Source organism: Ictidomys tridecemlineatus, unplaced genomic scaffold, assembly GCF_052094955.1.
Source record: "Ictidomys tridecemlineatus isolate mIctTri1 unplaced genomic scaffold, mIctTri1.hap1 Scaffold_1001, whole genome shotgun sequence".
NCBI classification, from domain to species: Eukaryota; Metazoa; Chordata; class Mammalia; order Rodentia; family Sciuridae; genus Ictidomys; species Ictidomys tridecemlineatus.
Genome location: NW_027520972.1, coordinates 47,121 through 72,044, shown reverse-complemented (window position 1 = coordinate 72,044; position 24,924 = coordinate 47,121). Strand labels below are relative to the sequence as shown.

General features: G+C 41.3%; 1 pseudogene; it reads left to right on the top strand.

Moving 5' to 3' along the window:
- Positions 1-7,059: 7,059 nt before the first annotated feature.
- LOC144372397 (biogenesis of lysosome-related organelles complex 1 subunit 5 pseudogene) lies at positions 7,060-19,538 on the top strand (annotated as a pseudogene).
- Positions 19,539-24,924: the final 5,386 nt, after the last annotated feature.

Sequence of the window (24,924 nt, the reverse complement as noted above, 5' to 3'; positions counted from 1 at the left end):
AAGTCAGTGTGACTACAGGATGCCCCTCGGCCTCTGTGTGGAGCCAGGGTAGAGATGGAGGCTGACCACTGATGTACAGCAGGGAACTCTGGGAGGAGGTGGGGCTGAGCACCAAGGGACAGCAGGGAACTCTGGGAGGAGGTGGGGGCTGACTACTGAGGGACAGTGAGGAACTCTGGGTGGAGGTGGGGGCTGACTGCCTGTGGCAAGACCCCTTCTCTATTCACTGTCAGGAGCAGGTGGGGAGCCTATGAGTCTCCTTGGGAGGTGAAGTCCCACCTGCTGTGGCACCCAGAGCAGGAGGGAGGTCCGTGCTGCACTCTGAAGCCACCCTGACACCCTCAGAGCACTGGCTTGGAGTAGTATGAAGGCCACCTGCCCAGTCGAGGTTGGGATCTGTCTCCTAGGCCCTAACAGAACACTAAAGGTGACAATGATGAGGAGGGCCCCACAGGGCCTCAGTGATCACCGTGCCCCTCCTGGGTCTGTGCTAAGCTCAGAGCTGGGAGGAAGAGCTGCCCATGGGTTGGAATGGCCAGAGGACATCCTTGTGAAGGTGGAAAGTGAGTGAAAATTCAAGGACAGGCAGAGTCCACTCCAGAGGCCAGGCACTTCCAGTGTGGCTTGAGCTGCTGCTCAGAGTTGGGGTGGGCACCGGGCGAACTGATCAGACTTGAGGATGGGGTGTCCTGGCAAGCAGGTGGAAAGGCGAGAACCCGAAGCCAGATTGCATAGTGTGGAGGGTGGGCACTGGCAGCCCTGAGGGTGTTCTGGAGTAGAGGGACAGCAGGGCTTTAGGTAGACACCTCAGGAGACCTATGGGTCTCAAGGCTGAAGGCACAAGTGGACCAAGGACAGAGGCATTGGCCTTTCCCATTAGCCCAAGTGGGGCTGAGGGACAAGGGTAGACTTGGGTGCAGGCCAGTGGGTTGGCCAGACAGATGGCCAGGAGCGAGGGCAGAAGAAGGGAGGACAATTCCCTCCGCAGCATGTCGAATTGAGTAGGAAACTGGAGAGGACAAAAATTGGGCACTACAGGACTTAGCCGCAGATGACTGGGAGGATCCAAGAGCCACACAAATGGCGGTGGGACACACAAGGACAGGTCGTCATGGGAGGTAGGACCTCAGCGTGGACACCGTGCAGCTCACCATCATTCCTGAGGATCAAGACATGGGTCACACTGACCTCAAGAATGGCAGAGGTCTGTCCCTCCACTCTCTTGACACCTGCAAGGCTGCTGAGCACGTAGGGGGGCCTGGCCCATCCCCATGATCCTCTGTTCCCAGTGTGGACGCTGCTCTGCAGTTTCAGCTTTGTTGCTGTGGCCATCGAAGAGGCACCCTGTCCCATGGACCCTGCGTGGCTCCTGCTGTGTGGCAGCTGTGAAGACCCTCCTGATGCTCCCACCCTCCCACCCACTGCTGAGCCCAGTGGACATGGCAACCCCTGGGCACCCTCGGCCTCCCTGGAATGCAGAGGCCAGGTCAGCACTCCCCTGCAGCCTCAGACGATGGGCACACGGTGCCAGGCACAGGGGTGCTGTGAGTGAGATGTCGTGCCAGCTCATGGTCACCGGGAGGCCACCTGGGCAGCCAGCCACTAGGAAACATGTGGTGAGGGCACTACGCTCAGTGTAGCTCCATAAATTGCATGAAGGTGGCCTGGTGGGCAGGTGAAGCTTTATGCAGAAGGGGCCTCTGACTAGCCTTGAGGAGTGGACGAACCCAGTGTGGGAGCAAGACCTTAGCTGCTGGGTCTGCCTTTGTCAGCCATGTGTGTCCTCTAAGGGGCCACATCATCTGTCAGCACAAAAGTCTGTGTCACCGGTCAGTGTTTGTGGTGGTTTCTGAGTCCTGGACAGTGTCTCATGGCTCCCACAGCATGGGGGGGGGCACCCTATTGCTTGCAGTGTTGGTGGGGTGTGTGAGCATGTGGCCGTGCCCTGCCTGTGAGGCTCTCCTAGGACCCAGGAGCTGGAGGCAGGTCTGGGTGTGGGAGGCGGCCAAATCCCAGCTTCCTGGGGCAGCTCCTCCTTCCCTCCTGGGCACTGGGGACTGCTGCTGCCCTTGTGGACGAACCTGACTGCAGCTGTGCTTTGTGGACTCATGGTTTCTAAACAGCCTGGAGCCTGCTCTTGTCCCTGCTTTCTGACTTGCCGCTTCCCCAGTTGGTCTGTAGCTGGATCTGCAGAGCCAGCTGCTGGTCCCTGTCAATGCTGGCTCTCAGAATAGGAGGGCCGCTGCCTTCCCAGCTTGACTTGGGCGCCCCGCGCAGGAGAGAGTAGCAACCACGGGGCTGGGGCTGCTGACCTCTGGTTGCTCTCCTGGCCCGCGTGGCCTTCAGGACGTGAGGAAGACAGACCTGCTGCAGCAGTGGCTAACTCCCCTGGACACCTGGCAGGTCCTACTCAGTTTAAGGCAGCTGCAGACATTCCCTGTCTAACGACTTTCCTTATTGCCTGACAATCTATCTGAACTATCGGCTCATTTCCGACCTGCCAGTTCTCTCAAAAGTTATGGGAATGGCCTTCAAACTGCAGCCTCAGCACCTCGCCATGGGCTGGCTGTGCACAGAGAGCCTGTCACCAGAGGGCAGAGGCCCAGGGAGCCTCTGCAGCACTCGCAGGGCTGGCCTGGGGGAGCCACACTGCTGTCATGGCTGGCCTGGGAGTGCTGCGGCCTCCAAGGGCAAGGCAGAGAGCACTGGCCGTGGCCAGCATCGGTATCCTTGGCACAGATGGGGAAGCACAGGGAGAACTGGCCTCCAGGTGGTCTCTGTGCTGGGCAGTGCTCTGTGCTCACTTCCACAGTGTCCTAAGGACTTTGTCCCCCCGGGGAGGCAGGGCATTGAGGACAATGTTCTGCCTCCCCTGGGGGAAGGAACTCACTTAGGAACGCTGTGCTCAGGGTTCCCTGGCAGCTCAGTCATGCCAGGGACATGGTGAGAGCTCCCTACGCTCCTGCCAGCCCCAATGCCAGGCAGGAGGTGGGGGGAGCAGAGGAGCCGACCCAGCCAGGGAAGGAGCTGGCACTCCTTCTGCCCCTCCCCGTGGGCAGAGCCCACAGTCACTGAGGTCTCTGCTCCATGTGGGAAAGGAACCTACGGCACTTCCGCCCTCCCACACCTGTCTGTCTCCTGAGCTGAGGAGGCAACGTGAGGGCAGCGTGTTGGAACTGCACAAGGAATACAGGAAATGGCTGCTGTGGTCATCAGTGATGCTCTAAGAGGCCTGGTCTCCACCCTGGAGACCCTACTTGTAGGAGAGGCAAGCACAGAGAGGCATTTTCATACCACGGCGTTCTCTCTGTGTGGAACAGTCGTGATGAAGTTCTCTTCCTAGAGGCACTAGCACAGGAGGCTCTCCCAGCAGCCCGAGGCCAGCGCTGTCCTGACCCACAGGCAAGTTGTGCCATCGGGCCTGCAGCTTGTGACAGGGCAGCTCTTGCCCCCAGACTCCCAGGTCCAGCCGAAGCTTGAAGCCCTGTTGTGTTGACCTCCTTGAGAGCCTACAGCACAGCTGGCTAGTCTGGATCCCATCCGAGCCGCTGCCCATGGCTGGGGGAGCTGGGAGGCAGCAGCTGCCCTCCCGCTGGGGGCTCTCTGCTGCAAGGGGTGGGGGGAAGACCCGCTCTTGCTCACCCTTATGTCCCTAGGGCCTGGTGGCAAGTCTAGACCTCTACTCCTGCTCAGGGACTATTTGTGTATTAAATAGAAAAATGATGAGTGAGCAAGTGCAGCCAAAGAGAAGTCCAGAACCAAGCTTCTCACAGAAGTTAGAGCTGAGCCGTTCCTAAGGAGCTGGAGGATGCTTTGCAGCTACCAAATGGGGAGAGGAGAATGTTCAGAGGGAGCCACGGGACCAACAGTCAGATGTGAGGTGGACGAGGTCCATGTTGGATCTGTGGGTGAAGTGGGCTCGTCTTCCTTAGCCTTTACCAACAAGTGCCACCATGGAAAGGCAGGTGCATGCATGTCTGTGCATGTGTGCACGTGTGTGTGTGTGTGCATGTGTACAGGGAAGGAGAGGAAAGAGCAGACTGAAGAGCAGATGTCTTGCTCCCAAGGTGCTGGACACCTTTGCAATACTGTCCTTCTGTGAGGAGCTAGGGGACACGCGTCTCACTCTGTCACCTTACTCTGCCCCCTGCCCTGAGCCCTTCAGTGAGAAGGCAGGAGATGTGGTGCCTCACTATCTGTCCTATAAACCGTACATGTACATGCTTCCCCAGACCGTGTCACCCGACCTTGGACCTAAGTGCACCACCTGTGCACAGGGCTCACTGCTGCCCGTGAATCCATGAGCGTCCTCATCGGGCCATTTCTCCTTTCTGACAAAGCACTTGCCTGTTGAATTAGGGCCCTGGGCTTGGGGCAGTGTCTTTCTCCCCGAGCCCATTCAGTGAGTCCCACAAGACCAACGTGGACACAGGAGCTCCCTGTGCAGGTCAGGAAGCATCTCGCCTCCCCTGCCATCCAGGACAACCTGTCCTGGGGCCTGGCACACCCAAAAGTTGAGGACATCCTGAGTGGCACCTCTTCTGGTACACTTGATCTGCTGAGCATCAGGTGTGGCAGCCCCCTAAAGTGCCAGCCGTGTAGCCTGGTGATCCCAGCGCTGGCAGCAGTAGCAGTACGAGATGAAAGATGGGTGAACGGAAGGTGTGTGGCTGTCACAGCATCTTAAACCCCAGATTGTAAGTTAGAGCATGGAGTCAGGAGGAGCTGGACCTGCAAACTTCTGATAGCACTTTGAGTGTGAGGAGCGCTTGGAAGGAGAGGAGCCCTGAGCCCCAGGCACCTGCGAGGAACATGCGTCACTCCCAGCAAGGTCACACACTTGGCCTGGCTGAGGGTGCTTTGCTTGAGCCCATGGGGGCTGGAAGAGACCCTGGCACAGGGGCTGGGGCCACAGCCAGGTTCTCAAGCACACGAGCTGGTGATGGAGTTAGGGAGGAGGGTCATATCAGGCAGGAGCCTGTGTCACCCTCCCTGCAAGAGGGACAGTGAGAAAGGAGAATAAGAACAGTGCCAGTACCCAGGGCTCACCCGGGTCCTCACCCCAGGAGGGAGGAGAGGTGAGGGTCAGTTCCCATAGCAGTGGGGTTCGGATTGCAGTTGGCCTTTGGGGAAGGAGGGAGCTCTTGTGCAGGAAGGGCATGGAGCGCCATGTGGTGGGACTCGAACTCAGCTGGGGACGGGTGTAAGGGGCAGTGGGAGAGGGCAGGGCAGGTGTCCAGAGGAGTCATCCCAAAGGCTCCTTCCCTTTTCTGTGGAGAGGGGCAGTGTGGTTGGCCGGCCAACCCACTGCCCAGCCGGGCTCAGCCACTGAGACTTCTTTCCAGGTGGAGGAAGGGGCCCCTCATGGCCCAGCCCTGCAGGCTGTGAAGGACAGCGGGTTTCACCTGAAGCTGCAGCTTGTCCACTTCCCACAGCCTTAGGGGCAGAAAGGGCCATGTGCACAGAGTGCGAAGCATGCCAGAAGTCAGCCAGGGGAAGCTGTGCCAGCGGACAGCAACATCCTTGGACTGGCCTGTGAGCCCAGCGTCGACCAGGCTGGGTCCTCTGTGGATCCTGAGGCAGGCTATCAAAGTGCTGAAAAGCGGCGGTACTTTGAAGTGCTGGCTCTGATGTCAACATTCTGATGTTTAATGTAAATTCATAGGGTTTTTGGCCTCACAATTGTACTGTTTAGTTTTAGACAATAAGCTTGATTTTTTAGGTTTAAAGAAAAGTCAAGTGGACAACGTGGCTGCTGGGTATCCCCACTCATGCCTGCCACGGTTTCTACCCCCTGAATGTGCTGAATCGGGTGGGACAGTGTTCTACTGGAGAGTAGCTTACTGGAGGGCTCTGTGCGGGGGGGGGGGGGGGGGGGGAGCCCTGTGGGTTGGCAAATGCTGTGCGTCCGCCATTGGGACTCGAAACACAGTGACTCCCTGGCCGCAAACCTCCAGTCACGGATGGAGCTGCTGAACGCCTTCACGTGTGTTTCCGTGCAGATAAGTTTTTCACTAGGCAAACACCAGGGACAGGAGTTCTGAACCACTCGTAAGTGTGACTGAGGTCGACACGATGCCAGGCTTCTCCGAGGTGGCTGCCCCTTCTGCATCCCCTCAGCATGAGTTACGGTGCTGTTGGTCAGATGCTGCTTCCAGCCTCCCACTGTGAGAGTCCTCAGCCTCCGTTCTGGAGGCTGCAGCAGTCGCTCATTGCTCTTCTGATTTGCATTCTCTGTTGGAATACGCTGATTAGCATCTATTTTTATGCCCATTTGCCATTTGTTCAAGTGAGGTGTCTGTTCAGTCTTTTTGGCCACTTTTTAACTAGTTGTTATGTTTCTTATTGCTAACTTTTGAATATTCTTTGTATATTTTGGATACTGATAGTATAAGTGCCTTGCAAAGATTTTTCCCTAGTGTTAGCTTACCTTTTCCTGTTCTTAAGATTATTTTTACAGAACAGTTTTAACCTTAGTGAATTGCACCTTCTTTTTTTTTCTTTCATGGATCATGTGGTTGGTGTCATAATTGCATTTTTAAATATATCTCAAGTAATTTGGCTTAAAAGGAGTTATTATCTTAATTTAGGTTTATTTTGACAAGATTAGAAATAGATGAATGTGTACATAACTTTTAAAAATGGCAAAGTCAATTCTAGTTATGTGTATATCTTTTTGTTGTTTTGGTGGATTCATACTATTTTTTTTTGTCTCTGATGCTGCTGATGTTGATGAGACTGATGATGATAGTGAGGATGATGGTGGTGTTGATGGTGATGATAGTGGTGGGTGATGTCACTGATGATGTTTTGATGTTGATGATGATGTTGATGGTGATGGTGGTGATGATGGTGTTGGTGGTGTTGGTGGTGGTGAAGTTGATGGTGATGGTGATAATGGTGGTGGTGAGTAATCTTATTGATAAGGATGATGTTGTGATGGTGATGGTGATAGTGTTGATGGTTTTGATGATGGTGATGATGGTGGTAGTGTTGATGATGATGATGATGATGGTGGTGGTGTTGATGGTGATGATAATGGTGATGGTGGTGTTGATGATGGTGACATTGATGGTGATGGTGGCAATGGGTGATGTTAAGGATGAGGATGATGTTTTGATGATGGTGGTGTTAATGATGACATTGTTGATAATGATGATAATGATATTTCTTGATGTGATGATGATGCTGTTCATGATGATGATGATGATGATATTGCTGCTGCGGTGTTGGGCTGTGAGAACCAAACATGTCTTTTGGCAGAAATACATCACACTCTTCTTGCTTTTGCCAACCAATGCTTCAAGTCCTGTGAACTAGACGGAAATGATTTGAATACAAAATTATTGATTTGCATCAGTCTCTGCATTAGCTCAGTCAATTGGTTGGAGACCTGGCATTCTACCACTAAAGCCAACAGGAGAAGTCATGTCCTGAGTTTTCATTTTAAATCTGGTTTCTATTGTTTTGCTGTGTCATATCCTAGAATCATGCCTTACTGGGTATTATTATGTTTTTCTTGTTTATGATGCTGCCTGTTTCCAGGCCGTGATGTTCCCTAGCCTCTGCCAGGCTGAGCTGCTTCTCACACAGAGAGCTGTGGAGCTCACCTGTGCATCCTGAGATTTGCTGAGGTTCTGCTTGGTACTATCTCCTCAAAGACTGATTCCCGAGCCATCCTGTGAGTGGCCTTCCACCGGGGACCCGTTTCTCTGAGGGTTTCCTCAGGCTGCTCTTCCTATTCAGAATCGCACTGCCTTTCTGTATACTTGCTTGGGGTCTGCCTCTCCACTGTGTCACTTCCTGGAGGACAGGGGTGGCCCAGCCTGGCGCGGCTGCCCTGTGAGCAAGTACTTTGACAGGTTTCTTCATGATACAAGCATGCCGCTGGAAAAGGTCGCCTCTGGATTTTGTTTTGGGAAGATTATAATACTAAGTTTCCACTTGGCGATGTTGGTCCTGAGTGTAGGTCAAGCACATGCTTCTGTGTGCTGTACAGGAAAAGAAAGCAGAGCTCAGAAGGTCTTCTTTGGGGTATGAAGCAATTTCTTAACACCATGCTCTTCTTCTTAGTTAATATGAAATTCAAAAGGAGAGGAAAAGACATAGACCATGAAAAGTCCTCATGACTGTCGTTCAACACACGTGATGTGCCGAGGGCAGAGACCAAGACAGCTTGAAAACCACTGAAGGGGACTAGCTGTGCAGCAACTGTGAACGGGGGTCCTGCTAGAGGGTGTATGTCACTGGGGTGTGCTTTTGGGTTTAAATTTGATCTCCCTGCTTCCTGGTCGCCACGCCTTTCTGCCATGATGTTTTGCCTCTCCTTGGGCCCAGAGCTGTGGACTGAACCTCTGAAACTGAGAGCCAACATATCCTTCTTCTCTGCATTGTTCTTGAAAGGCAAAAGCTGACTAAAACAGAGGTGGTGGCTTGGATATGGCCGGATGTTCCCTTTAGCCTAATCAGGATCAAATAGCAGAGGAGAAAGAATTGAAAAGCCTGCAATTTAGCCAGAAAAGTGAAAGGCAAATAACAGTCCATAAATTTTAGAAAAATGGTAGAGTAATAAGGCAGGTGTATTTTTTATAATCTCACTGACATAACAAATACCACAGACGGGAGGGCTGAAACAATGCAAATTTATTTCTCATACTTCTGGATGGTGAAAGTCCAAGGTGCTGTCCATTTGATTCTGGTAGAGGCTCTCTTTCTGCCTTAGGAATGGCTGCCTTCTTGCCAAGTCCTCACATGACAGGTGTTGGCAGGGGAGATTTGATGACCCTTTCTCTTTTGTAAGGAGATTCTATACCATCGGGGCTCTAATGCTGTTTATAATAGGAAAGACACATTTGGATAGGACTTCAACATAATAAACTTGGCATAGGGAACAATATAGCCCTTAGCAGTAGGTGAGGTATTTTCTCCTACCAGTTGCAACACATATTAAATATCAGAATGTTGAAATATCAGTCCAAGATCATAAGCTATAGTTAAAAACAGAACAAAACAAAACAGAGAACCTATAGGCAGACCCTCACTATAGAAATTTCACCTTTAACAAAAGTGATGTTAAATTTAATAATATAGATGAAATCATCATTAAATGGTGCCAAGGTATTAGGTTATTTATATAGAGAAATATTACAAAAAGATACTAGCATTTATCAGCATAAAATTTCAATTATAGATGAAGCAAAACTATGTAAAGGATTATATCTGGATAACATTCTAAAATTCTTACAAAGAAATAACAAGAAAACAAATATCCTAAAGGAAAAAATGGGCATGACAGTCTATTTTGGTTATTTCTGGTAGTAACTTTCTATAAAGTCATTACAAACATTGAATTAGCAGAAATGGAGCCACCATTCATAGTGGGTGTACAGAGTTAGTTTTTTACAAGTCTCTGTCACAACATTTTCCTCCACCTGTCAATACATATATTATATGATATATAATATTTATATATATATATATATATATATATATATATATATAATTGATTTGTTAGCATTGAAGTCACAGCCAACAGCATTATAGTTCATGTCTGAACAAAGATTGTAGAACACACATATTTCTTCAAAGATACATCCCAGCCTTCTCAGGCTTTGGAAGGCTAGACAGCAGTTTTGCTCCATGACTGAGAGCTACTTTAGCCTGGGAAATCACCAACAAAAAAGCATAAAAATATATAAAAAATATGACACTAAATAGTCCACAAAAGTAAAACTCATTTATAATCTGAGAACTAAAACAAGAAGTGTTGCTCTGTAACCTGAGCTTGGAAAGTCTGTTGTTTTGACTCAAATTTTCACCACTCTGTGCATATCAATGAATAACTAGAAAAACACCCTAATTGTTGATTTTGAGTTTCTAAATAAACCATAGTGAGTAAGTGACTTTGCAAACAGAGAATCTACAAATCATGAGAACATGTGTTGTGTGAACAGACAATTCAGTGCCTATTAAACCAAATAGATGAGGTTCAACCTCATGATTAACTAGGGAAATCTAACATAAAATTATCATTTGGCCTAGGACACTGGCAAAAATTTTAAGTTCTGATAAAATCATGCTCTATAAAGGGTAATGGGAAATGATAACTCACTCATTGCTGCAGGACTCTTGAGTCCCTCAGCCTCTATGGAGGGCAATCTGGCTCTTCCTGGGGAGAAGGGAGGTGGCCACCTGCAATTCCACCCCAGAAATCTGTCCTGAGTTGATGCTTACCCTCAGGAACAGGAGGACACGGGGCAGAGGTCCACTGTGAGGTGGTCTGTATTAGTGATAAGAGCTAACCTGTGTCTACAGGTAGTGAATGTGTACTTAAAAGCAGCACTGGTGTACAGATTTGAACACTGAGTATTAGATAAAATGAGCACATCTTATGTGGAATTTTACCTTGAAAATTACTCCTCTCCAACACCCAAAAATTATCTAGTTACATGCTACTAAACAGAGACCTACATATAACAGGATGTAAAATATGATTTTTTTAGCTATTTTTTAAGTAGGACAAGATAGTAAAATGAATTCCTGGCAAATGCAAATGAAAGGAAAGTAGGTATAGTTATTTATTCAAAAATGAATTCAAAGCAAAAAGTATTAAAAGGAATTGTACCATGTATAGCCAGAGGAATGAGAAATTGTACTCCATTTATGTATAATGTGTCAAAATATATTTTACTGTCATGTATAACTAATTAGAACAATTTTAAAAAAAATAATACAACAAAACTCAGAAAGCAATAAAACCTTTAAAAAGCCCAATGACAGATTTGGGGCAGAGAGATGCAGCCAGAATGGTGTTCAGAAGTAACTATATTGTCTTAAATACACTTACATGTTGAGATCCTTTATTCAAAGTGCTTACCACTGAAGTATTCCATACTTTGAGAGATTTTTTTGTATTTTGGAATGTTTACCTAGACTTCATAGGTTGAGCTTATCTAATTTGAAAGTCAAAAATGCTCCAAATTCTGAAACTATTTGAGTACTAACATGAGGCTCGAGGAGTTTTGGATCTTATTTCAGATTTTGGATTTTCACATTAGGGATGTCTGACCTGAATTTGAACATCAAAAATTACTAATAAATATTACTTTTACAAGATGCTAGAACAATATAAAATATCAGTTGGACCACTATACAAAAGAGTAGCTAAACTTAAAGAGACTGACCACCCCAAATGTCACCAAATATATGCAGTGACTAGAGCTTTCAATGCTATTGGTAAAACCACAGAATGTGGCATGAGGACTTTAGATAAAGGTCTAAGAATTTCTTTAAAAATCATGCACATATCCCAATAATTCTATGCCTAGGTAACATTAGCAAAAATGAAAACACATGCTCACAAAAATCTTGTATGAGAATATCCATACCAGTTGTATTTACATAGCCAAAGACTGTAATGTGCTTAGGTGTTCATCCATGGGAGGTTGAATAAACCCACTGGTAAGTTTAGAAGATGGAAACTACTTGGAAATGAACAGCAATAACCTGTTGCACACTTACAATGTAGATGAATCTCAAAAACATCATGCTAAGTGAAGGAAGCAGGCTTACACAGCTACAGGCTGCAAGAGTTCATTTCTGTGAAGTTCTAGAACAGGTAAAACTCATCCATGAAGAAAAAAATAAACAGTACGGTGGGTGCATGGAGAGAGAAGTGACTAGGAAGTCCTCTGGCTGAACTTTCTAGCATGCCAATGCTCTGCTGGGATAGTTGTTTACTTCAGAGGATTGTTTTCCTGTTAGCTCTCATTGGTGGTATTGAAAACTGTACATTACATTGTATGTAAACTTGAACTAAACAACAAGAAATGGGAATAGGAAACAAATATAAAACTCCTTAATAATATATATCCTGAACTATTTCAGGGTAACTGTAAAATAATTGTAACATATTGTGAAATGAATGAGAAATAAGATGGACTGATGGAAAGAATGGAGGAATAGGTGAGAAAGAGAAATGAAAAAGATAGCAGAGGAAAATGTAAATCTTAGAACATGTCTGGCAGGTGCATGGATGTTCTCTATAAAATTCCTTCTGTTTTCATATATTTAAAATGTCTCATAAAATATTGTTAGGAAAATCACAATGCCTTAAACCATGAAGTGGTTCTTTATAGGAAAATTCAATTTAAATTTCAGTTTTCACCAAATTAAATAATATTCATTATAATTCCAACCAAACCACCATCAGAATATTTCAAGGAAATTGAGGCATTCTTTTAATGAGGTAGAATAAGAAAAAATATTTATAAATAACAAAATAATTTAATTTCTATATGACTTAGAAATAAGACAGGGATAATTATTTAAAATCATTAAGAAAAAACATTAAGGGAAAATGGACAGAGAATACAAGGAGGTAAATGATAAATGGAAGCTACCAGTGATAGGAATTTCTCATTCACAGGCTCAGTCTCACCAGTAATGAAGGAATGGAGAATAAAGCAGGTTTGATAACATTATTTCATCCTTCAAAGTGGCAAAATTAATGAATTTGGAAATCAACTTATGGAAGATAAAGAGAGCCATGTGTTCTTAGGACATGGCAGGAAAGTAACCTGTGAACAGTTGTTGTCTGTATTAATTAAAGTAGTCTCCCCTTATCTGTGAGAAATACATCCAGAGAATAGTTAAACTTATAAGGACAGACCACCTCAAATATTGGCGAATACGTGCAGTGACCAGAACCCTGATGTTATAGGTGGTATATTACACAGTGGTGCAAGGGCTTTAGGAAAAGGTCTAGGAATTTATTTTAAAATCATGGACATACATATACTATGTACACATCCTCATTTGATACATGAAACCACCAATAGCACCATAAACTATATATTCTGTTTTTTCCTTTATACACATACTATAATAAAGTTTATTTATAAATGGGCACAGGAAAAGTTTAACAATAATAACTAATAATAAAAAGAACAAACATAACAACATACTATAATTACATTTATGTGAATGTGGTTTCTTGCATTGTTTATATTTCAAAACTGACTTTAAAAAGACACACGTCTCTTTGGAAAATCTGAATTGCCAATAACATTTCTCTTGTGCCATGGGGCTCTTACTAAGTAAAATAAGTGTTACTTGAACATAAGCACTGTGACACCATGACACTCAATCCAATAATCAAAATGGCTAACTAAAGTGACTAATGGGTGTGTAGCATATATAGTATGGGTATACTGGACAGAGGGATTATTCATACTCTAGGTGATGGAGCAGAACATTATGAGATTTTACCATGCTATACATAATGGCACATATCTTAAAACTTATAAATTATTTCTGGTATCTTTAATTTCATATTTTCAGACTGTAGCTGACTGAGTGCAATGAAACCTTCAAAAGCAAATCTGTGGATAAAGACTACCACATAAAAAGATGAACAGTGTGGGCTCGGTTTGTGGCTTAGTGGTAGAGCACTTGCCTAGCATAATTAAGGCCCTGGGTTCAATCCTCAGGAACACATAATTAATTAATTAATTAATTAAAGATATTGTGTCCTAAAAGAATAAATTTTTTTAAAAAAAAAGATGTACAGTGTGCCTTAGTATGTTTTACTCTTCAGAATCTGTCCTAGAGAAATTTATCCTTAGGTCCCAAGGCACATGGCCAGGGAAATCAGTGTAGCACTATCAATGGGCCCATTAGAAATGCCAATCACTACGGGAATAGTCACATGCTGTATGCACAAGTTCAGAAAGAAGAAAAGAGATTACCAGGGAAATTTAAAATACACAGACATGGAAAGATATCTAAATACAAACTGCTAACTAAGTATATCATTTATTTACTAAATCATAAATAAATGAGAAGATATATTTCTCCAGGTACACTTACATACAATATCCCCCCAACACACAAACATTGGTCTGGTTCAATTTGACAAGGGAAGAAGCTTTTGCCATACTACAAGTGCCCAAATTATTTACATGAATGTGCTGATTTAACCCAAAATTTAAAATGAGAAGGAAATTATCATAAAAATGGTATGAAGTATTTCATACAAATATTTAATTATATAAATGTATAATGTAGCATATATATTAAAATATTTCACATTTATATAATAAATTAGCTTTATAATTCTAAGTAAAATATTTACATATTTTTAAATTATATATTGTTACAATTACATATATATTGTAAGAGTATATATTTATAATAGGATTTGTTATTTTTATTTGTTTTTGCAATGCTAGGGATTGCACCTACAGCCTCACATGTGCTAGGTAAGTGCTGTACCACTGAGCTACATCCCCACTCCCTACTATATGTTTATAATATAATAATAAATAAAATATAGTCATTATAAAATATATTAGTGTAAAGACATAAATTAGAGAAAAAATAATAACTTCTGAAGGACCTATGCTTTCCCCAAAGCCCATCAGTATGTGATTGATGCAACTTCTCTGCCTAGTCATCCTAGGTAGGATTGATCACTAAGGATTTGCTTCAGCACTATATTTCAACAGAGACCTTCTCAAGTAGGCTACCCACACTCTCAACATGGCCCCACAGCACACCACCCTGTGGAGGCCTCAGGGAAACAGAAACCAGCAAAGACTGAGCAGTTCATTGACAACACAGTGTTCATGACACTGCTCAGAAAAGCTGAATGTGAAGCCATAGCTATCCAAGGTGGCTGTGTGGGAAACAAAGGGAAATTAGTCCTTCCTTGTCTCAAACACTGACAATGAAATTAGTAATTCTCCCTGTGCCTAATGACAGCATTTTCAGTTCAGATGAGAACCTCCTAATCCAGTGGCACTGGGTCAGCCATTGTGCTGGAATAAAAGAGGCCCAAGTTCCCAAGCCAAATTAAGCCAGCAGCTGGCTAGGGGGATGAGTGCCTGGCTGTGTGTCTCATCCTTTTCATTTATAAGGTGGCTTGAGACCCTGACAGTAGGGAGTGCCCTAATCTTTATATACTCCATGTGCAGTGGCTGGGCATGTAGCTTAGTAATAGAGATGCCTGCTATGTGAAAGGCCCTGCGATGTATCCCCACCACTGCAAAAAATAAATAAAATTAGAATTACAAACTGCAGATGGGTGGGGCTGGAATTTCACAGTGAAGAACTACCTCCATGTTTGCAAACATACTTGTATACCAGGCTGCTCCTGCAGGTCCTGACAATCTGGTGTGTATGTTTATACTCCATTCAGTTGTCCTGAAAGGTCAATATCCCTGAAAGCAATTAACATTTTTTTTTGTGACATTTTTCCTTTACATGGAAACATGGAAAATGTGAAAGTTTCACAAACTTAAACAAGCACATTGCCATCCTTGTGTAATGCCCAGCCAAATTTTACCAATTTCAGCAAAGACAGGAGTCTGTTTGATTTAAAACCTAGATTTTTACATAATTGAAACAGAGTATCAGAAAATGGTTTGAGGAAAACAGATACTTACTGAAAATTATGATTTAGGCTGTGATTTGGACCTAAAAGGATAAAGCAAAAAACAAGGTTATTAATACTGCATGATCCAGAATACAACTGCTTTCTAGTCATGCAGTTCTTTTGTGGCCAGTTGTCTTCAGGCCTTGGATTCTGTTCAGCTCATGAGGACACGCCAATGATTTCAAAAATCATTAAAACAACAAAAACATGAACAAAAAATAAGGGATGTATCTGTTTATGTGAATATTTTGAAGGCTATTTCAGGAGTTGCTGCAGTCCCTTCTCTCTCCTCATCTAAACTTCACACACAAAGTCTGTTTTACTAATTGTAGCTGGCAATGGTGTAGACCTGGAAGGCAGGCCTAGGGCATCCATAGCCTGGGAACTTCTCCCAACTGGGACTAAAGGAATGCATTCTTTCTTGCCATTCAATTCCATTACCTCATGTGACAAGCACTCTGCTCTCTTGCCCCAATTAGGCCAGGTGTGCATGAGGAAGGGAGGTGCACGCACTTTTACAAAATCTTGGCACAGACTCCAGCAAGTGAGCTGAGACCCGTGTGACACAGTCCAACACTCACCTGGCCATCTGCAGTGTAGCCAGCCACCCCATGGACACCTGACCTGCTGAAATGTGGCCTTTCCACTGAATGATACAGTTCACTTTGTGTTTCTGGGATTCTTTTCTAGGCTCCATGTTTACACACCACTCCATCTGTATCTATTTTCTGTTATTACTAGTAAATGTGTAATATGTTAAGCCAGGGCTGTGCTCAATGGGAAAAGCGTTGGGGAATGGTTTTATTGGATTCCTTTCATGTTGATTTGTGTATTTCATTTTCAAATATCGAACCAATCTTTTGTTTGGTGGCTGTGAGCATTCCTATCCATGAATCAACATGTTTTGCTGTCCAACATGTTGATTCATGATTCATTGACTCACTGAAGACTTCAATGAGGACTTCAATGGTGGTAATTATCTTTAACCCATCGGTGGCCACACACTGGTAGTAGCCAGTTTCTCTTGTGTCCAGGTCTTGGATTTGCAGTTGAGAGCCATATTCCATCTTTCAGATGATGATCTGCCTTGGCTTTTCCATGACGGGGGCATCATTCTTCAGCCACCACATGTTGGGAGGTGGGTTTCCTGCCACCTTGCAGGAAAGATTTGCTGTCTGGTCCTGGACAATGGTGATTTTGTTGACTGTCTCTAGAAAATTTAGAAAGTAACCTGCCAAGCACAGGGATTATTAAAAAGCAAACATCAGTGAAAGGTGGAAGAAAGTGCCCCTGGGGGCTCCTACTTGAACTACTTGTAAGGGAAGATTTCCATTTTTGGTCACATATACACATACAGTGGATTCCAGGTTTTGGAATTAATTACATTACTTTGCACAATGTTGCACTGAATCCCGAGTTAGGTAGTAGGAACTGTTGCTGCTGGGGAAACATAGGGTCAGGTTCCTGAGATTCTCTGGTCACATTTTTGTCAATCAATTGATACAAAACTAATTTTACACTTGTTTCTGTTTAAATATTCCTTACTTAATACAGATTGTTGACTCATTCATACTGAAATCAAGGACAACATCCTGCAACTTGTGTGCAAATGAGGCTTCTCTAACATATATGTTTCCTTTTGGAGGGACATGGAAGCTTGATTGTGCTTTTGCACAGTACATAGCACTTCAACACTATGCCTGGGGGGCCTTTAAGCAGCAAAATTACCAACATAAACTGAAAAACCACACAGGCACCCAAAAAAATATAAATATACTGAGAATAGAAAATATGTTCAAAACATGAGAACATTGGCCCTCTGGGGACACAAATTCTTAAGAGTTGTGTACAATTCTGATATTCCACCTTTTGTGCCCTATTCTGGGGTCCTTGCACACATTGCTCTGGTGCTCCATAAACTTAGGTAGAAGTATGAGTCATAATCCTTGTCCCCCAGGTCCAACAAAAAAGGGATGTGTAGGCCAGGCTGCTGTGTTTAAGCTTCACTCTCTGACAAACTCACAAATCAATTCAGGAAAGTATCAAGATACAAAATTGACACCCATAAATCAACTGTCTTATCATTTAATATTTAAAATAAATTGTTAGATATATAATAATATTAGTTTGTTGATAGTATAATTATTTTATTTTCCATGTGATGAAAGTGAATTGAAAAAAAGCTAAGGGACTGTCTAGGTAAGCATCAGCTGAAGATATTGGTCTTTTCTCTTCTCTGAATTTCCTCCCAGGGCTACCCATGCTCCCTTGAATGGTTCTCATTGTTTTATGACAATATAGATTTTTTTCTACTTGGGTGAAGCCCAAAATTGATATTTCCAAAAACAATCTCCATAGCTCATTATAGATTTTTACTCAAATTAGTGATATGTCCATATCTATCCCTGTGTCTTGGTGGACATTTTTTAAGTTGGGTTAACTTTAGGATATCTCTTGCCCTAAACTCCCCTAGAATTTCAATTGCTATTTTGATATTTCACTCTAAGCATAGTGTTATATTTTTGCAATGTGTTGTGCTAACTGGCACTGCTTTGATTCTTTCCCATTTTTTAAATTATAAAAAGGCAAGGGTGTGAGACTAAAATATGAGGATGTAACTAAGAATAGAGGACATGTCATCAGCAAATGACAAAGAAAGTTTAAAATTAAAATATAGGTAGCTGTCCTATAAGAGTGCTTTAGTCCTCTCTGTCTCCCAGGCCTTTCCAGCAGCTCTTCCTCTATACAGAAGGCACTGTCGCTGAACTGTGGTACCTGAAAGCCTATGCTACTCAGCCTCCTCACTTCTTCTGTGCAATCATTTATCCAGAATCCCACAGTATTGATTATTTTTGCAATGAGCCTGGATGTTTGGCTAATGAAAAGCAGAGTAGGAAAAAATAAAACTATTTCTTTTTTCTCTTTGTTTGTTTCTGCTAAGGAACACCCATTGCTACTCTTGACAGAAAATCCAGCCTTGATAGTCCAGAAATAATTTAGTCATTTAGGGACTGATACATAATTATTTGGTGTTTTTTCTTAGTCAATTTGAGGTTTCCTTAGGATTCTTTCTTCCTGGGTAGACAGAAGCTCCCAGAGGCCTTCCACTTGGTGCACATTGCTTACCTATCTTCCTACTCCCTGAGGGCACAGAAAGCCAGGACTTTTTTCTTACATGTTTATGGGGGGACACAGCATGCTGGTAAGGGCAACCTAGGAACCATTATATTATATAATTTCTTCAATGATTACTAAGTAGCACTCAAAGATGGTTTCAAATATGTGTTCCCTACCACTTTTTTTTTGTATTTCTAAAGTTACCACCCAAACCAGGCCACAAAACTGTTTTCTCTGTGAATCTCCTAAACTTTTCTAATATTCTTTGCTCTGGAAAGTTTTGGTCACCTAACTAATATTCAGAAAACAAATTCTGTGCTCCAAGTAATTGATGTCACTCTACAATCTGACCATGAAAAAGCATTTTTTTCTTAAGAATCTAAAATAGTGGCCAGTCGGGATGAGTGAAGGAGGAACAGAGACCCTGTTGGTTGTTGTGAGGTTGTCCCCAGCGGCAGGGGCAAGAAAAGGGACTCACTGGGGACTGCGGGCTCAGCACACCTCATTATCAAGGATCTTGGAGAAATTCATTCAAAGCTTTTGAATCACAGACCAGTTATTCAAGGTGAAACTCGTTATTTTGTAAAATAATTTGAAGAAAAACGTGGTCTTTGAGAAATGTGAGTTCTTGAAAATTGGAAGAATATGATCCATAAAACAAATGAACATACTCTTCCCAAATGCAGAGAAATGATGCAGGAAAACTTGAACGAAGTTCTCCAGAGATTGCAAGAAGCTTATGACTCCATTTGTAGACTTCAGCAGAGGGAATAGGAATGAATAAAGATATATCATGACCACTTAATAGCTACTGAGAAACAGCATCAACTTCAGTGGGAGGATTTCATGAAAAAAAATCTGCTTTCAGGCTGAGGTGGATGAAGAATACAGAAGAGCCATGGAGAGACTTAAAGAGCAATATGCTGACATGGAGAAGGGACTAGCAAAATTCTCAACTTTTTCAGAAATTGAATCACAACATTGACAAATGAAGAAAAAGACATTGATTCCTCCACAAAATACTCCCACCAAAATTAAGCCTCTGCTTCAAGCTTAGCAATACCTTCAGTGGCACTCTCCAGTGGCACACAGAGAAACTGTAGCTGGAACCTGACTGAATGGCCAATAGAAGAAGAATGCTATGCCATTCCTGTTTCAAGTGCCTAAATATGATCATTTGAATGGGGAAGAAGAAGGGGAAAATGGGATGAATTTACTCTTTGTCAGAAGTTGATTTGTTTTCTGATCATTAGCTGAGAGAACTATGACTACAGATTTCTTATAAGTATCATTCAACTCATTCTCATACAGGGTTGATGTTAATTACTGTAGCTTAAAAGGCAGGTAGCACAGCTGCCTCCCAAAGCTTCCCTGGCTGTGAGAGACATAAGGATGCATAAAGTATCATTCCATGAGTAACGTAAACAAACAGCTGTCCTTGGAACAAAGATCACATTTAAAAGAGAGAATGATCAAAGCATTGTCTCCACTATGACAATGATGGCCATGGTGGTGCTGGCACTGCCTGTTGGGAAAGATTAGATTTTGCAGTGCAGCAGAGTGCCCTGCATTTCCATGGAGACAAAAATTGTGTGTTACGCTTTGTGGCCTTCCAGCTCTTAGTATTTTCATGTTTTGAAACATGCTTAGAAGGAAAAGCTTACCAAAAATATATTTTGGCTTTTAGCCCTTTTCCATGAACCACAATCTTGCCCATAGAATTTAACTCATTTTTGTGTCTGTTTTTCTGTGGATAAGCTTTATAACATAAATAACATCTATACATGTTCAACTGTTTAAAGAGTAATCAGCAAGTTCTGCCAAGGAGTCCCTCTGGAACCATATAAGCATCCTGGCCCTAAATGAACCAGAAGTGTTTTTCCACATGGCAAATGATCTGTGTTAAATGTAAATCCTTTTTAATGTTCACATCTGCTCTCATAAGCAGGTGTATTATGATAAAACGTGTACCAATTTGTCATCACTGTAATTCTTAAAATTCTGCATTTAACAATTGAATTGAAGAACTAAGTTGATTTTGTTTGCCATACACCAAGCAAAAGTAAATGCAATAATTTCAAGAGATTTATGAAAAATTGAATTTGAAGTATGGCCAAATCTTTGTAGTAGTTTTCATTGCTTTTCAGTCAAGAAAGGTACAAGAAAGAGAATATCTAACTCTCTCATCTTATCTCACTATTGTCACTGCAGAAAATTGACAGTGCTCAACTGTGTAAACTTATGGCTTACTGTCAAACTTCATTCTTGGCTGCATGTTGAAAATGTGATTAAAATTAATAGCGAAGATGGAAAAAAATAATATAAAATAGAAAAATTGCTTTGGAAACTCTACATTGAGCAATTACCAGTTTTTTCCTAGATGTTATAAACCACTCTACACCAAAATTTGATAAATTATTTTAGTATAGAACCACATGGAAACTTCGAATATCCAGCAATGAATGTGTATTGAATTTTTCTCTGTTAGTATTCAGTGATTTTTATCCTCTATATATCTTTAAAATTGAAAGTTATATTTATATTCTCAATCCAGAAAATGTTGTTTTCACAGTGAACTATTTATATTAAAACATGTTAAAATCATCATAATAAATATTTCTCAACAATTCTAATAACCAACTATTAGAATAACCACTTTTTTCTTTTGTTTTTCATTTGTCATGCTACATTAAAAACATATAAAAATAACTTTATCAACTACATAGAAACTAAAAATGGTTTGAAATGCAATCAATTTTACCTTAGACTAAAAGTAAACACTACTCTTAATCCATATATAAGTCAATAATGGACTTTATAATATATGGAAAGCATGTTTGTCAAGATAGCTAATGCCAATATAAGTTTTCATAGGAACTTTAAAGAGGGGAGATATTGCAGTTGTTAGTTTTGTCTACATTGCTATTGACTTTAGAAAGCATATTTTATATTATATTATATTTAAGGGGAACATGAGTAAATTTGTTAGCAGTCTGTCCTTTAGGAGACAGACTATTCTGGGTTTTTATTAATATCACTGGTTATACTATAAACTGTCTATACTATTCAGACACCACAGACTGATTTTTTTCTGACGAATGAGATGTACATCCTACATATCCCCCTAAATAATAGATTTAAAAGCATTATTTTATATTTAGAAAAATCAATATATTTCAGGATGTTTGTGGTTATAACTTAAAAATTAAGATGGAAGACTCAATTAAGAAGTGTTACATAGAATCATAATTATACTCTTAATGATTGTTGTAATTAAATTCATTCTGTGTTTTACTTGTGAATTGAGGCAACATTGATGAAATTTCTACTGCTCTGAAAGATTGAGAACAAATTATGTTTTTAAAACACTACTGGCAATTTAATATGCATATTAATTGATATTTAACTTTTTGCACTGAAATTGTTTCCTGAAAACTTAATTACCTTATCCTCCATATGGGTTAATTATGAAGCAATACAATTTGAAATTGAAAGTGTATATGGTTTTAATTTAATTACATTGAATAATTAATAATGTAGATAAGCTTCTTCCAGTAAAGATACCCATGATCAAAGAATATATTTGCAAAGATTATTGGAATATTTTTATCACATTTTGTAAAGGGATGCCTGGGTATGTAAGTAAAAGATTAAAGTGTTTTAATAAGAAAAGTTACCAGTGGGATTCCTGTGCAGACTCTAAATAAAAAAAATTAAAGACATTCTCAATATTTGCTTAATACAATGAGTACAATATTTACTACTGGAAAGATTATCAGTTTAGCCTGTGAGTATCAATTATTAGCAGAAAAAGTGAAAAATTATTTTATAAAATGCATCATGCACAAAAATTGAAACATGTAGAGGGACATCTATTATTTTCCTTTCAATGATAGAGGTGTTTTAATGTTTAAAATGCTTTCATTTTTTAAAAATATTTTCTTTCCTGTGTTAGTTGGAAAATTTAAGTTTTGGCAAAATACAATGGTGACCCTTCTTTTAAAAAGTCTATTTCATTCTATCTTTAATAGAAAATTTCTTGCAATTTAATTAACCTCAAGTAACTAGAGGGATAACTTCAAAAATTGTAGAAACACTGTGAATCACAGTTGGCTAATTACAGTAATTTTCAATAATTTTTCTTCTTTAATATACTCTATGCAGAACAAGACATATTTGACCTTTAGACATTGAGATGTGTTAATTAATTTAAATTTATTTAATTCCCATTTTAGAAAATTTATTTCTGATGATCTATCAAAAAATTTATACATAATTTTATAAATAATAATTTATACATAATTTATAAATAATAATAATAAATTTACAAATAATCATTTTTTTATTCCTGTTTTGGTGTTTTGCATAATTATACTCTCAAGAACTTTTTATACTCTATGCTTTATTCTGTTGATCTCCTTATTGCTTTTATGAGATCCTCTTTTTATCTTCTCTTTTTATCTTCCATATGAGAGAGAAAACATTTGATACTTGATTTCCTGAGTCCCTTAGCATAATGTTCTTCAGTTTCATCCACTTACCAGAAACTGATATAATTTTATTTTTCTTTCTGGCTGATTGAAACTCCTTTGTGTATAGACAGGACATTTTCTTTATTCATTTCTGTTGATGGACACCTGAACTGCTTTCATAGCTCAATTATTGTGAATTGTCTTGCTGTTTACATTAGTATGTATGTATCACTGTAGTATGTTGCTTTTAGTTCTTTTCTATAAATTCATAAGGAGGGGGATAGATAGGTTGTATGTTTTTTTCATATGTGGTCTTTTGAGGAATCTCGATACTGCTTTCCAAATTAGTATTACTAATTTACAGTCTACCAAGAGTGTACCTTTTCCCACATATCCTTGACAGCATTTATTATTATTTATATTCTGGATTGACATTCCAATTGGAGTGAGGTAAACTCTCAGTATAGTTTCGATTTGCATTTCCTAGTTTGCTAGGAATGTTGAACATTTTTTTCATACATTTTCTAGCCACTTGTATTTCTTTTTCTTTCTCTCTTTTCCTTTATTTTCTTTCTTGATAATTATCCATATAGTTCATTTGGCTGTTTATTTACTAGGTTATTTGTTTTTCTGGTGTTAAGGTTTTGAATCCTTTATATATTCTCCATATAAATACCTCATTAGAGGAGGAGTTGCCAAAGATTTTCTCTCATTTGTATATTCTCTGAACACTCTTGTTTCTTTTGATATAAAGCAGCTTTTTAATTAGAGGCCATCCCACTGATTGATTCTTGGTTTTATTTCTTGAACTTTAGAAGTCTTGTTAATGAAATCAGTACTTGCACTAACATATTGGAGAATTGACTCTTAAGATTTTTTTTTGTTTTGTTTTGTTTTTGTTTGTTTTTGTTTTTCTTCCTAGCAATTAGAGTGCTAAATCCTAGATATTTAATCATCTTTGAAATGACTTTTGTGTAAGGTGAAAGTTAGAGATCTAGTTTCCTTCTCCTATGGGTTTTCCCAGCACAATTTGTTAAAAAGGCTCTCTTTTCACCCACTTAATATTTTTGGCATCTTTGTCAAAGATCAGATGACTGTATCTAGGTGGATTTATCTCTCTGATTCTATTGTTTTTCATTCCTGTTGGGAATGTATCTCACTGGAAGAGTATGGGTAATGTCCTAGGTTTTATCCTGAGCACTACAACAAACACAAACACAAACCAAATTCATTTTGAGGAGAACGCAACAGAGAGAACCACCTTCAGAAGACTCCTGCTGCAGGAACTGGTGAACCTGGGGTAGTGGTCCCTTGGGTTTCTCCCTTGTACCATTTACAGAGGCCAGCCTCTCTGTTAGGCAGTGTTACCTTATCAATCTTTGAATAAATTTCAGTAGGAGGAGAGGTGGAAGGGTAGTAGAAAGGATGAGACCTAGAAGTACCACACCATAGTCACGGGAATGGAAAGATAAAGTTCGTACTTGAAGGGTACATAGGCCATCAGGTGAGTTTCATAAAGAGTCCTGTGCTGAAAATTTGTGTTTGGGGGATTCAGAGTAGTAGTTCATGGCATGGAAGGGGTAGAGGTGTTGAGTAAAGGAAGAGATTTTATAGAAGATAAAGAGCTGGCTTCCCAACTGGGCTGAGGGCCATCTCAGGGTTAAAGAAGCATTACTGTTTATCTGACAGATGTTACTTCTGCCTGGATCTCTCACACTTGCCTGTCAGACTTCCTCAACTGGTGTCTGTCACTAGAGTTCATCTACACTCTCATGACCTCTGCAAAAAATCCTTTAGGGTTTTCAAGATCTTATCCTTCTCAATAATGCCTGTTTTCTCTTTCATTGACTGATACTATTCTTAAAATGACTCAGCCTATAGGCACCAAACAAAGGCAAG